The sequence below is a fragment of the Mus musculus genome, chromosome 10, assembly GCF_000001635.26.
Source record: "Mus musculus strain C57BL/6J chromosome 10, GRCm38.p6 C57BL/6J".
NCBI classification, from domain to species: domain Eukaryota; kingdom Metazoa; phylum Chordata; class Mammalia; order Rodentia; family Muridae; genus Mus; species Mus musculus.
The window spans coordinates 97,914,384-97,928,335 of NC_000076.6; the positions used below are offsets into that span (position 1 = coordinate 97,914,384).

Below are 13,952 nucleotides of genomic sequence, written 5' to 3' on the forward strand. Positions count from 1 at the left end.
CAGGAACCAAGACCACTCACCATCATCAGAACCCAGCACTCCCACTTCGCCCAGTCCAGGGTACCCCAACACACCTGAAAACCTAGACCTAGATTTAAAAGCATATCTCATGATGATGGTAGAGGACATCAAGAAGGACTTTAATAAATCACTTAAAGAAATACAGGAGAACACTGCTAAAGAGTTACAAGTCCTTAAAGAAAAACAGGAAAACACAATCAAACAGGTAGAAGTCCTTACAGAAAAAGAGGAAAAAACATACAAACAGGTGATGGAAATGAACAAATCCATACTAGACCTAAAAAGGGAAGTAGAAACAATAAAGAAAACTCAAAGTGAGGCAACACTGGAGATAGAAACCCTAGGAAAGAAATCTGGAACCATAGATTTGAGCATCAGCAACAGAATACAAGAGATGGAAGAGAGAATCTCAGGTGCAGAAGATTCCATAGAGAACATCGGCACAACAATCAAAGAAAATGGAAAATGCAAAAAGATCCTAACTCAAAATATCCAGGAAATCCAGGACACAATGAGAAGACCAAACCTACGGATAATAGGAGTGGATGAGAATGAAGATTTTCAACTCAAAGGACCAGCAAACATCTTCAACAAAATTATTGAAGAAAACTTCCCAAATCTAAATAAAGAGATGCCTATGAACATACAAGAAGCCTACAGAACTCCAAATAGACTGGACCAGAAAAGAAATTCCTCCTGACACATAATAATCAGAACAACAAATGCACTAAATAAAGATAGAATACTAAAAGCAGTAAGGGAAAAAGGTCAAGTAACATACAAAGGCAAGCCTATCAGAATTACACCAGATTTTTCACCAGAGACTATGAAAGCCAGAAGAGCCTGGACAGATGTTATACAGACACTAAGAGAACACAAATTCCAGCCCAGGCTACTATACCCAGCCAAACTCTCAATTACCATAGATGGAGAAACCAAAGTATTCCACGACAAAACCAAATTCACACATTATCTCTCCACGAATCCAGCCCTTCAAAGGTTAATAACAGAAAAAAACCAATACAAGAACAGGAACAATGCCCTAGAAAAAACAAGAAGGTAATCCCTCAACAAACCTAAAAGAAGACAGCCACAAGAACAGAAAGCCAACTTTAACAACAAAAATAACAGGAAGCAACAGTTACTTTTCCTTAATATCTCTTAACATCAATGGTCTCAACTCCCCAATAAAAAGACATAGACTAACAAACTGGCTACACAAACAAGACCCAACATTTTGCTGTTTACAGGAGACACATCTCAGAGAAAAAGATAGACACTACCTCAGAATAAAAGGCTGGAAAACAATTTTCCAAGCAAATGGTATGAAGAAACAAGCTGGAGTAGCCATCCTAATATCTGATAAGATTGACTTCCAACCCAAAGTCATCAAAAAAGACAAGGAGGGGCACTTCGTTCTCATCAAAGGTAAAATCCTCCAAGAGGAACTCTCAATTCTGAATATCTATGCTCCAAATACAAGGGCAGCCACATTCATTAAAGAAACTTTAGTAAAGCTCAAAGCACACATTGCACCTCACACAATAATAGTGCGAGACTTCAACACACCACTTTCACCAATGGACAGATCATGGAAACAGAAACTAAACAGGGACACACTGAAACTAACAGAAGTGATGAATCAAATGGATCTGACAGATATCTACAAAACATTTTATCCTAAAACAAAAGGATATACCTTCTTCTCAGCACCTCATGGTACCTTCTCCAAAGTTGACCACATAATAGGTCACAAAACAGGCCTCAACAGATTCAAAAATATTGAAATTGTCCCATGTATCCTATCAGATCACCATGCACTAAGGCTGATCTTCAATAACAAAAAAAAATAACAGAAAGCCAACACTCACGTGGAAACTGAACAACACTCTTCTCAATGATACCTTGGTCAAGGAAGGAATAAAGAAAGAAATTAAAGACTTTTTAGAGTTTAATGAAAATGAAGCCACAACGTACCCAAACCTTTGGGACACAATGAAAGCATTTCTAAGAGGGAAACTCATAGCTCTGAGTGCCTCCATGAAGAAACGGGAGAGAGCACATACTAGCAGCTTCACAACACATCTAAAAGCCCTAGAAAAAAGGAAGCAAATTCACCCAAGAGGAGTAGACGGCAGGAAATAATCAAACTCAGGGGTGAAATCAACCAAGTGGAAACAAGAAGAACTATTCAAAGAATTAACCAAACGAGGAGTTGGTTCTTTGAGAAAATCAACAAGATAGATAAACCCTTAGCTAGACTCACTAGAGGGCACAGAGACAAAATTCTAATTAACAAAATCAGAACTGAAAAGGGAGACATAACATCTTACACGAGTTCTCGACCGGCCAGGAAGAACGCAACAAACTGGAATCTTCTGCGGCAAAAGCTTTATTCTTACATCTTCAGGAGCCAGAGCGCAAGAGCGCAAGAGCTTTATTGCTTACATCTTCAGGAGCAAGAGAGAGAATGGCGAAACCCCGTCCCTTTTTAAGGAGAATTATCCTCCGCCTAGGACGTGTCACTCCCTGATTGGCTGCAGCCCATCGGCCGAGTTGTCATCACAGGGAAGGCAGAGCACATGGGGTGGAGAACTACCCTTGGCACATGTGCAGATTATTTGTTTACCACTTAGAACACAGGATGTCAGCGCCATCTTGTAATGGCTAATGTGAGGGCGGCTCCTCACAATAACAACAGATCCTGAAGAAATCCAAAACACCATCAGATCCTTCTACAAAAGGCTATACTCAACAAAACTGGAAAACCTGGACGAAATGGACAAATTTCTGGACAGATACCAGGTACCAAAGTTGAATCAGGATCAAGTTGACCTTCTAAACAGTCCCATATCCCCTAAAGAAATAGAAGCAGTTATAAATAGTCTCCCAGCCAAAAAAAGCCCAGGACCAGACGGGTTTAGTGCAGAGTTCTATCAGACCTTCAAAGAAGATCTAATTCCAGTTCTGCACAAACTTTTTCACAAGATAGAAGTAGAAAGTACTCTACCCAACTCATTTTATGAAGCCACTATTACTCTGATACCTAAACCACAGAAAGATCCAACAAAGATAGAGAACTTCAGACCAATTTCTCTTATGAATATCGATGCAAAAATCCTCAATAAAATTCTCACTAACCGAATCCAAGAACACATTAAAGCAATCATCCATCCTGACCAAGTAGGTTTTATTCCAGGGATGCAGGGATGGTTTAATATACGAAAATCCATCTATGTAATCCACTATATAAACAAACTCAAAGACAAAAACCACATGATCATCTCGTTAGATGCAGAAAAAGCATTTGACAAGATCCAACACCCATTCATGATAAAAGTTCTGGAAAGATCAGGAATTCAAGGCCCATACCTAAACATGATAAAAGCAATCTACAGCAAACCAGTAGCCAACATCAAAGTTAATGGAGAGAAGCTGGAAGCAATCCCACTAAAATCAGGGACTAGACAAGGCTGCCCACTTTCTCCCTACCTTTTCAACATAGTACTTGAAGTATTAGCCAGAGCAATTCGACAACAAAAGGAGATCAAGGGGATACAAATTGGAAAGGAGGAAGTCAAAATATCACTTTTTGCAGATGATATGATAGTATATATAAGTGACCCTAAAAATTCCACCAGAGAACTCCTAAACCTGATAAACAGCTTCGGTGAAGTAGCTGGATATAAAATTAACTCAAACAAGTCAATGGCCTTTCTCTACACAAAGAATAAACAGGCTGAGAAAGAAATTAGGGAAACAACACCCTTCTCAATAGTCACAAATAATATAAAATATCTCGGCGTGACTCTAACTAAGGAAGTGAAAGATCTGTATGATAAAAACTTCAAGTCTCTGAAGAAAGAAATTAAAGAAGATCTCAGAAGATGGAAAGATCTCCCATGCTCATGGATTGGCAGGATCAACATTGTAAAAATGGCTATCTTGCCAAGAGCAATCTACAGATTCAATACAATCCCCATCAAAATTCCAACTCAATTCTTCAATGAATTAGAAGGAGCAATTTGCAAATTCATCTGGAATAACAAAAAACCTAGGATAGCAAAAACTCTTCTCAAGGATAAAAGAACCTCTGGTGGAATCACCATGCCTGACCTAAAGTTTACTACAGAGCAATGGTGCTAAAAACTGCATGGTACTGGTATAGAGACAGACAAGTAGACCAATGGAATAGAATTGAAGACCCAGAAATGAACCCACATACCTATGGTCACTTGATCTTCGACAAGGGAGCTAAAACCATCCAGTGGAAGAAAGATAGCATTGTCAACAATTGGTGCTGGCACAACTGGTTGTTATCATGTAGAAGAATGCGAATTGATCCATACTTATCTCCTTGTACTAAGGTCAAATTTAAGTGGATCAAGGAACTTCACATAAAACCAGAGACACTGAAACTTATAGAGGAGAAAGTGGGGAAAAGCCTTGAAGATATGGGCACAGGGGAAAAATTCCTGAACAGAACAGCAATGGCTTGTGCTGTAAGATCAAGAATTGACAAATGGGACCTAATGAAACTCCAAAGTTTCTGCAAGGCAAAAGACACCGTCAATAAGACAAAGAGACCACCAACAGATTGGGAAAGGATCTTTACCTATCCTAAATCAGATAGGGGACTAATATCCAATATATATAAAGAACTCAAGAAGGTGGACTTCAGAAAATCAAACAACCCCATTAAAAAATGGGGCTCAGAACTGAACAAAGAATTCTCACCTGAGGAATACCGAATGGCAGAGAAGCACCTGAAAAAATGTTCAACATCCTTAATCATCAGGGAAATGCAAATAAAACAACCCTGAGATTCCACCTCACACCAGTCAGAATGTCTAAGATCAAAAATTCAGGTGACAGCAGATGCTGGCGAGGATGTGGAGAAAGAGGAACACTCCTCCATTGTTGGTGGGATTGCAGGCTTGTACAACCACTCTGGAAATCCGTCTGGCAGTTCCTCAGAAAATTGGATATAGTACTACCGGAGGATCCAGCAATACCTCTCCTGGGCATATATCCAGAAGATGCCCCAACTGGTAAGTAGGACACATGCTCCACTATGTTCATAGCAGCCTTATTTATAATAGCCAGAAGCTGGAAAGAACCCAGATGCCCCTCAACAGAGGAATGGATACAGAAAATGTGGTACATCTACACAATGGAGTACTACTCAGCTATTAAAAAGAATGAATTTATGAAATTCCTAGCCAAATGGATGGACCTGGAGAGCATCATCCTGAGTGAGGTAACACATTCACAAAGGAACTCACACAATATGTACTCACTGATAAGTGGATATTAGCCCAAAACCTAGGATACCCAAGATATAAGATACAATTTCCTAAACACATGAAACTCAAGAAGAATGAAGACTGAAGTGTGGACACTATGCCCCTCCTTAGAATTGGGAACAAAACACCCTTGGAAGGAGTTACAGAGACAAAGTTTGGAGCTGAGATGAAAGGATGGACCATGTAGAGACTGCCTTATCCAGGGATCCACCCCATAATCAGCATCCAAACGCTGACACCATTGCATACACTAGCAAGATTTTATCGAAAGGACCCAGATGTAGCTGTCTCTTGTGAGACTATGCCGGGGCCTAGCAAACACAGAAGTGGATGCCCACAGTCAGCTAATGGATGGATCACAGGGCTCCCAATGGAGGAGCTAGAGAAAGTACCCAAGGAGCTAAAGGGAACTGCAACCCTATAGGTGGATCAACATTATGAACTAACCAGTACCCCAGAGCTCTTGACTCTAGCTGCATATGTATCAAAAGATGGCCTAGTCGGCCATCACTGGAAAGAGAGGCCCATTGGACACACAAACTTTATATGCCCCAGAACAGGGGAACGCCAGGGCCAAAAAGGGGTAGTGGGCAGGTAGGGGAGTGGGGGTGGATGGGTATGGGGGACCTTTGGTATAGCATTGGAAATGTAAATGAGCTAAATACCTAATAAAAAATGGAAAGAAAAAAAAAAGCAATCTACAGCACACCAGTAGCCATCATCAAAGTAAATGGTGAGAAGCTGGAAGCAATCCCACCACAGACTTTTAATGCTCTGAAACTTTAAGCCCAAATAAACTCTTTCTTTGTAGGTTGCCTTGGACACAGTGTATTGTCAGTGTCATGGAAAGGAAACTAAGATAATACCTAAATAACACTTCTGTTCTGGAAAGAGAAGGCACACAAGGAGTATTATTTTAGCATCCTTAGCCTTGGACTTATTAACAACTAATAAGAGAAAACCAATTTCATATGTGTACCAGATAAGATTATAGTTCTATAGCTCACTTATCCCTGAGAAACTGGAATAACTTTGCAATGTTCTCTGTTATTTTTTCCTAAACATTCCTTAGGGGCTGAAGAAGTTGTTCATATTTCCAAGCTAGAGATGGACAACTTTCACAAACTATGTAATATAGTAGAAATTATCCTAGGCATATTAGCATGTGCTGTTCAATTTCAAAATCTTTATATTCTCCTCTCTTTGTTTTCCTGATAGATGAACTGCAGAGGAGGACAAAGAGAAGACTGCTCATATTGCTCCAAGTAAAATGATGAGACATTTCAGCAATGATTCTGAAACTTTACTATAAACATTTTATGATCAATGGAGGAAGGGGTATGGAAAGAGTATACTGCATAATGCTACACATTTATCTTACTGAAACAGACAGGAAAAGCCCTTGCTCACTTAAGAAGATGTGGAATTTCTCCCATCCTGTTCATTTTTAGGAATGTGATTTCTGATAATCTTATAAGGGAATCTATGGCCAAGTAAATAGTTATTAGAGACCTTAAAGCATCTCTGATGTAAAGAACCTAAAAGACACAGAAAAGAATCCCAAAGGTGTTGACCCCTGGATGGAAAGCATCTGTAAATTACAACATTGTAAGTCTTGCCACACCAGGTCCATGCTTGACATTGATTGACAAGCTGGTGGAGGAGCTTGGTGGGAAGACCTCTTGGGAAAGATGTGTCTGCTATGGTCGAGATCGACTTCAGCCTGACTAAGCACAGAGACATGATCTGTAATATGCTGAACATTCCCTTGAACAAAAGGCAGACTCAGTCCCTCCACTCAGAACTCAAGAACTCTCAGCATTTTAAACCTCTTGCTGAAGGCAAGAAAGCAGTCGTTCCTCTCTCCAACTCTGCCTAGCAGGCTGGACATGGAGAGACACTGACCGTCATCTGAGACACCTCCTGGGTCTGCGCAAAGTCAGACAGACAGGGTCCATGTTAGCTACTTAACATCTGCCTGGCCAACATCTGGACCTGGGCGACATGAGTCCTGCTGCCTTGTCTGTGATAGCATATATTTACCTCTGGGTTCCACCTGTCTCCAGTTGCCTTCTGTAAGAAAGGATGTGTCTAAACTGCTGTGGGCAATTGAGTTGGAAAAACTGGATTTCTGAGAACCACAGCACACAGGCTGAGGTAGGTGGTCCCAAAGACAATCTTTAATTAAGAGGAAGTGATCTTACACACAAATTTCTTTGTTGGTTTGTGTTAGAATACATGTTAATTTTCACACATCCCCAAAGTATCTCTGATACATTACAATTCAATGGAAATTAATGAGAATAGCATGAAAAGAGCGAATCTAGAATCCAAACAGCAGACCCATATTTCATTCTTCTCTGGTTTTCTACAACTGACTTATATATCACTCAGTTCTGTCCTTTATACATTATAGAACAGAACATAGCTTCATTGGGCTGTTTTTAGTATCGAAATTAGATGAATTTTAAAATGTACTTGAGAAACACAAGGGTACATTTCACAGTCATTACTGCTTTTAAAAATAATTTCTTTATTGGAGGAAGATCTCATACTGGATAGAAAAGATTGTGCAAGTTCATTTTCTTCTGGAGAAAGAAGTTTTCAAAGTAACAATGTTCATCTGAGGTCAAATTTATAGTTTTGAAATTAGACAAAAAAAGAGTTTAGATTTTTTTACTGGCTCTTAAGGAAGTTTTGTTGTGTTCATGACAGTGTTAGCACTAAGTGAGAGGTCTCACCTGGGACTGAGCACAGACATTTCTAGTCATCACAGTAGGCTAAACTCTCCATGTGGATATCAATAAATCTATGCACTCTTGAGTCTAGTTATAAATGAGAGAGAACTATGTTTTGCTATATGCTCATCAAACATTCTGATGATTGTCTGTGCATCTTTTCTAACCTTAATTTTTTTCTTCTTCTGCTTTATTTTGCTTGCTTGACTCATGTTTTTCTTGAGATAGGATTCCATGTAGCCCAGACTGGCCTCATACTGGCCCTAGAGTCAGGGATGATCTTGAGGTCCTGAACCTTTCAACCTCACTCCTGAATATGGGAGTGGCAAGCATAGCCATCAGGAACCACTTCCATCCTAAATATATTGATGAGAGTGGTGATATTATAGAGAGAACCACATTTCACAAAAAGCTTCTCTTTCTTATCAATTGATAAGATGACTCAAGGGGTAGATGCACAGGTGTCTAAGCCTGATTATCAACGTTGAATTACCAGAACTCACCTGGGGGAGGAAGAATGCCAATTCCCACATGTTGTTCCAGGACGTCCACATTCACACTATGGCAATGCCCCCTCAATCCACACACCAGCCCCTAAACACACAATAAAATAATATGTTAAACAGTGGAGGAATTCCTGTGCTGTGTGTACATTTTCTAACCAATCATTGGAATTATTTTTATGATTTAAGATTAGGGTTCATTTTTGTGATCATATGTACAATTTTATTAAGGAGCTACTTGGGACAAGGAAACATACCATAAGTACTAAAGACAAACCACAACTTATTTTACCTAGGAAGACGTTTCATCTGCACATAGAATTATGTCTGTCTTTTTAAAAATTTTATTTCAAACATAATTACATAATTACTCCTGCTTTCATTTCTAACCTCCACCCTCTCCCATGTGTTTTTTTCTTCCCTTTTTCAATCTAGCAGACAGTAACTCATCCTGAAGAGAATTTATTCCTAAGTAGGATCAGAGATAATGAGACTGCCTTCACTATACTCCCACAGAATAGTCAAATAAGTGATTCCAGAGCAATGTCTTAGACCTAGATCCCAGGCTTTGTGAGATTGTGGCAGTTCTGTCACTGACTTCAGAGTCTGAAGATAAAACAATATAGGTTGCTTCCATAATCTTTCCTGTTTCACTTTTTATTTGTCCATTTAAAACAGTTTTCTTATATGTCCTCTTCAGGACACCAGCATTTTGTAATATTAAATTTTAACATCATTTATCTTTTTCCTCCAGGAATTACTATGCTCAGAATACATCATGAAGTGTAGCTCTAGATAGTGTTTCTGCATAAGATAGAAATCAATAACTTTATAGTGACCAGTAAGCCCAATGAGCATTCATAAACAGCGTATCCCTCCTTCTTTCTCTCTCCATCTGACTCTGTCTGTCTGTCTGTCTCTGTCTCTGTCTCTCTCCTGCTCTGTCTCTCTCTCACACACACACACGTACAATGGGAATGAATGATGCACATTTGTGAATAATGTGCATGCATATGCAGCTGTGTATTGCTGCTTGTTCATGTGTGAGTGGGGTCACGTGCAATTTCTAACTTATGAGCTCTTTCTTCACCTGTGTGATACAGGGTCTCACATCTTCCATTGCTATGCATATGAAGCCATTTGGCTAGTGAAATTCAGAGATTCTCCCATCTCTGTCTCCCATGGTCCCTTAGGCTCTCTGGAATTACTACTGCATCTAGCTTTTTATGTTGGCTCTATTATCTAAACTCACATAGTCAGGTTTGTGAAGCAAGTGCTTAAGACCCACTGAGCCAATTTCCCAGGTCTTAAACGGTATCTGGTTGTGGTCATCTAATTATTTGCTGGGAAGCTGCACAGAGGATTTTGTAAGGGCATCAGAACTTTGAAGCATTAAGTCATACATTTAAAGATAAAAGTTTTACTTTGGGAGTTATTTTTCATTCTTTTAAATTACTTAATTACACTATGCATATATCACGTCATATATAGAAGTAAACAGCTGGAATATAAGTATTAAAATATAAAATCTATAATACTATTTAGTTTATTTAATTTATATGAAAATCATGAATTTTTGTATTTAGAATGTCAACATAAAATACAGCTCTCACCTGAAAGAAAATAAGAAACATTGAGCCTCGTATAAGTGACCATGTTTAAGTGACATAGTGATTACCACAAATACCATGTTCAAACATGGTAATGAATTCATAATGTTTTCATAGTAATAGAACAAAGAAAGTTATGGATCAGGACACTTAGTGAACATTGTCAAAACATGAGACAAGTTACAGCCAACCAGGGAAATCCCCATTACTAGTCTCATGCTATCTGAGGACATTTGTACCCATCTAGTTGGCAAAAATGGGGGAAAGCTTCTAGATTCCAAAAAGCTATTAGTTATGGGGATGTTATATTGGACATAGAAGTGTGTAATACTCAGCTGTTTGGGAGCTAAGATATATCAAGGTAATTTGGCTTTATACTTATAACATTCCAACTGTCCACATTCATTGAACAACTAATCAATCAGCCTTGTGACATATTTGATGTGGGTGCAGTGTCTCTGTCCCAGAAACTTCAGTTAATCAAGTTAAGAAGAGATCAGGGGTTGTATGTTAGTCTGTTGCCTTATCTTCATTGTCCTGGATATTTAAAAAGTAGTCCTGAGGAATGCAATACAAAGTCAGGAACTGTCTCCTGGTTCCATCCTATACCTGCTGTACTGTAATTATGCTCAGAAATAAGCGATTTTACAATAGAAATCCAACCCATGTCAGCATATTCATATATGTGGGACAGACATGCTTGAGTTGCCAGGAATTAAAAGTCCTTAGCATCAACCTGCACATTCCATTTCCTATACTTGAGCTTATGCTTATTAATGAATTGCAATGAACTAACGAAGTTGAAGCAAGGCAGTTTATAATTGGAAAATGTTACATGGGTTTTTGCAGCTCATAAACATTGCCAAGTTATTTAATATGATTCTATGTCAAGCTCTTCGGCATCAGATACTGAGGCAGCTCAGTAAGTGGCTGGATGCCCTTCACAATACCACAAGCTTTATCAAGTTTTGATCAATTTCACAATTGATTAGAGCTCAAGAAAGGAGGGAGTGAAAATGCAAGATTAATTTTGTTTTATTTATTCTGAGGATTTCATTGTAAATCTAAATGCGAGGTCATTAGATCAGGGGAGAACGATTCCTTCAGTGTGTCACTGATTAAGTTATATCATTTGCATGGCGCCCTCTCTTGTCTTTGTACTCTGAACTCTGCTAGGAAATTCCTCTGGGCCATGTCTCATGCCCTGAAGCACTTAACATTCCTAACCTGTCTTCTTAGAACTTGCCTTTCATTTCCTGTGCTGTGTAATTCACTGGATTTGACCTTTCTTCTCTAAAGAATGCACTTGGAGACAGAGCGAGAAGAATTATGTGCCTTGTCACCTTTTATACATAGAAAAGAGAACATTTTTAGAACAGTGTGAGTAAGCATACCATCAAATCACATATATAGCTTTTCTCCTAACACAGCTCCCCACATGTCTCCTAGCAGATAAGGTTTACTGATCACCTTGCTGTCTATGCATAGTGCACAGTTTATAACCTGCAAAGAATGAAAGAATTACTGTGAATTATCATTCATACACACACACACACACACACACACACACACACACACACACACACACATATATATATATATATATCCATGTAGCTATTTCCCTTTCTACTCTGAACAAAAGAACAGTGAAGCAAGTGATTATGATGGTGGAAATTTGTAACATTTAGTTTATCCTTCAGGCAGACTATGTAGGCATTGCGTGCTATATTCAAAGGTCATCACTGAAAAGAGCATTATTATTTTTTGTAAGAAATATTTGTTCTCATTTGAAATATCTACCCCCTTTCTTAAATATCACAGAATTTCTGGAATTTATTCTCTCTCATATTCATACAATCAAACAGAATCAAAACAAAATAACTTTTGGAAGCAAAAACACAGCTCTTGCCTTAGAGAGGATAGTGGATAGTCTATTCTGGAGGTAAATGTGAGTCAGCATGGCCCACAAACACACATTTCCGCTATCCCAAGGTCTATTTTCCAAAGTGAGAACAGTCTCGTGATGATTTACAGTGACAAAAAAATGAAAACTAAATTCAAGATCCTTTCTAAATACGTGGGTGATGTCTTAGGTAGAGTTTCTATTGCAACTACAAAACATCATAACCACAAAGCAAGTTGGGAAAGCAGGGGATTTATTTGGCTTATACTTCTGCTTTACTGTTCATCACCAAAGGAAGTCAGAACAGGAACTCAAACAAAGCAGGAACGTGGAGGCAGGAGCTGATGCAGAGGCCATGTATGGGTGCTGCTCAATGGCTTGCTCTCCATGACTTTCTTAGTCTGCTTTCTTATAGAACTCAGGACCACCAGCCCAGTGATGGCACAATGCATGGGCCTTCTGCCATCAAAAAATAATTAAGAAAATGCCTTACAACCAGATCTTATGGAAGTATTTTCTCAATTAAAGTGTCTTTCATTCAGCTTAACTTTATTTATATATCCAGACATAATACTAGCCAGCACAGGTTAAAAGATCAGGCAAGTGTCCTACCAAACTAGGTAACTCTGTCCTATGAGCCTCAGAGACTACCTGCTGGTATTCTTAGCCATTGGGTTAGTAGATGCTGGAGTCTGCTTATGCATCCCCAAGTATAAAAAATAATGAAGAAAATATTAGGTCATATATAGAGGAGGCAATAAGTGGCTATTAAGGGGGTGAATTATGGGCTAATACAATTTGGTTCTAGATTTACAACATTTCAGGCTCTCCACATCATTCCAGTTCTAATGTGTTAACATATCTCATGGAAGACTCAGGATAGGGAACATTTCTAGAAAATTCCCTTCAATAAACACTAATATTTTAGGGCAACCTAAGTAACAGTGTGTGCAGCTTTCATTTACCAATGCATGAGTAGCATTCAACTTTGTTCTTTGCATTTAGTATAAATTACACACTTTACTCATTTTATTTTTGGTGCCCTAAAGTATACTTCATTAGAACCATTTTATGTAACTCTAACTTTTATTAACCTATAGTAATGGTTGTCTTGGAGGCATGCTGCCTCCTTCTGCTAACCTAGGTTTAGTCCTGGAAGCTTCTAGCATCTGTACAATCTAATCTAGGGCTAGACTATTTTCAGCCTCAGACTTACTACTGAATAAGCTCACCTTTTCTTGTTCTTTCTGAACTCTGGTTGGCTGGTTCAACTCAGCTTTTCTGTCTTAAATTCCTCTGTAAGCTGACTGATTCCATCTGGTTTCTCTCAGCTTTCCTAAACTTCTCTGCTTGGCAGCAAACTAACTCTTGCAATCTATTCTAATCTGGCTGTTTCTCCTTCTTTAGGTTTGTCTGTCTTCATCTGTGTTTAGGTTGTTCTCTCTTCAACCAACCTGTCTCTGTAAAACTCCCACCTCCCCCTAGTAAAGCTGCCTCCTTCTCTCTCTGCCCTACTTTCTCCAGTAGTTTATTTTTCATCTCTCTTCTCCTGAGAGTTGGGCAAAACATATTCTGTTGGATCTTTCTTTGATTCATCACTTTGTCTGCCACTCAATAAGACATCACTTTAAAACGTGGTTGCTTTATTCTACAAACTAATTTACCTTAACTGTTTGAGAATAAAAGTGTGTACTAAGGTCATATCTGTTTTCCAGTCAGAGTAGTCTGGATTAAATTGCTGGATTAAAATCCCTCTCTAATTTTACAAATTTAACATCACACAGATTTATTGCACATTTATTAATGATGAATGCTATCATTAATAAAAGTTTCACTATTTTGAAAATAGTGAAAGCATAGTATTCTGTTTT

At 38.6% G+C, this 13,952-nt stretch overlaps 1 long non-coding RNA gene across 1 annotated transcript in view; it reads right to left on the bottom strand.

Moving 5' to 3' along the window:
• Positions 1-13,952, bottom strand: part of Gm10754 (predicted gene 10754) — a 285,677-nt gene that overhangs the window by 232,970 nt on the left and 38,755 nt on the right. The window contains exon 2 of the long non-coding RNA NR_033537.1: positions 8,569-8,659. This is a non-coding gene — a long non-coding RNA (predicted gene 10754). The remainder of the gene's footprint in view (positions 1-8,568; positions 8,660-13,952) is intronic.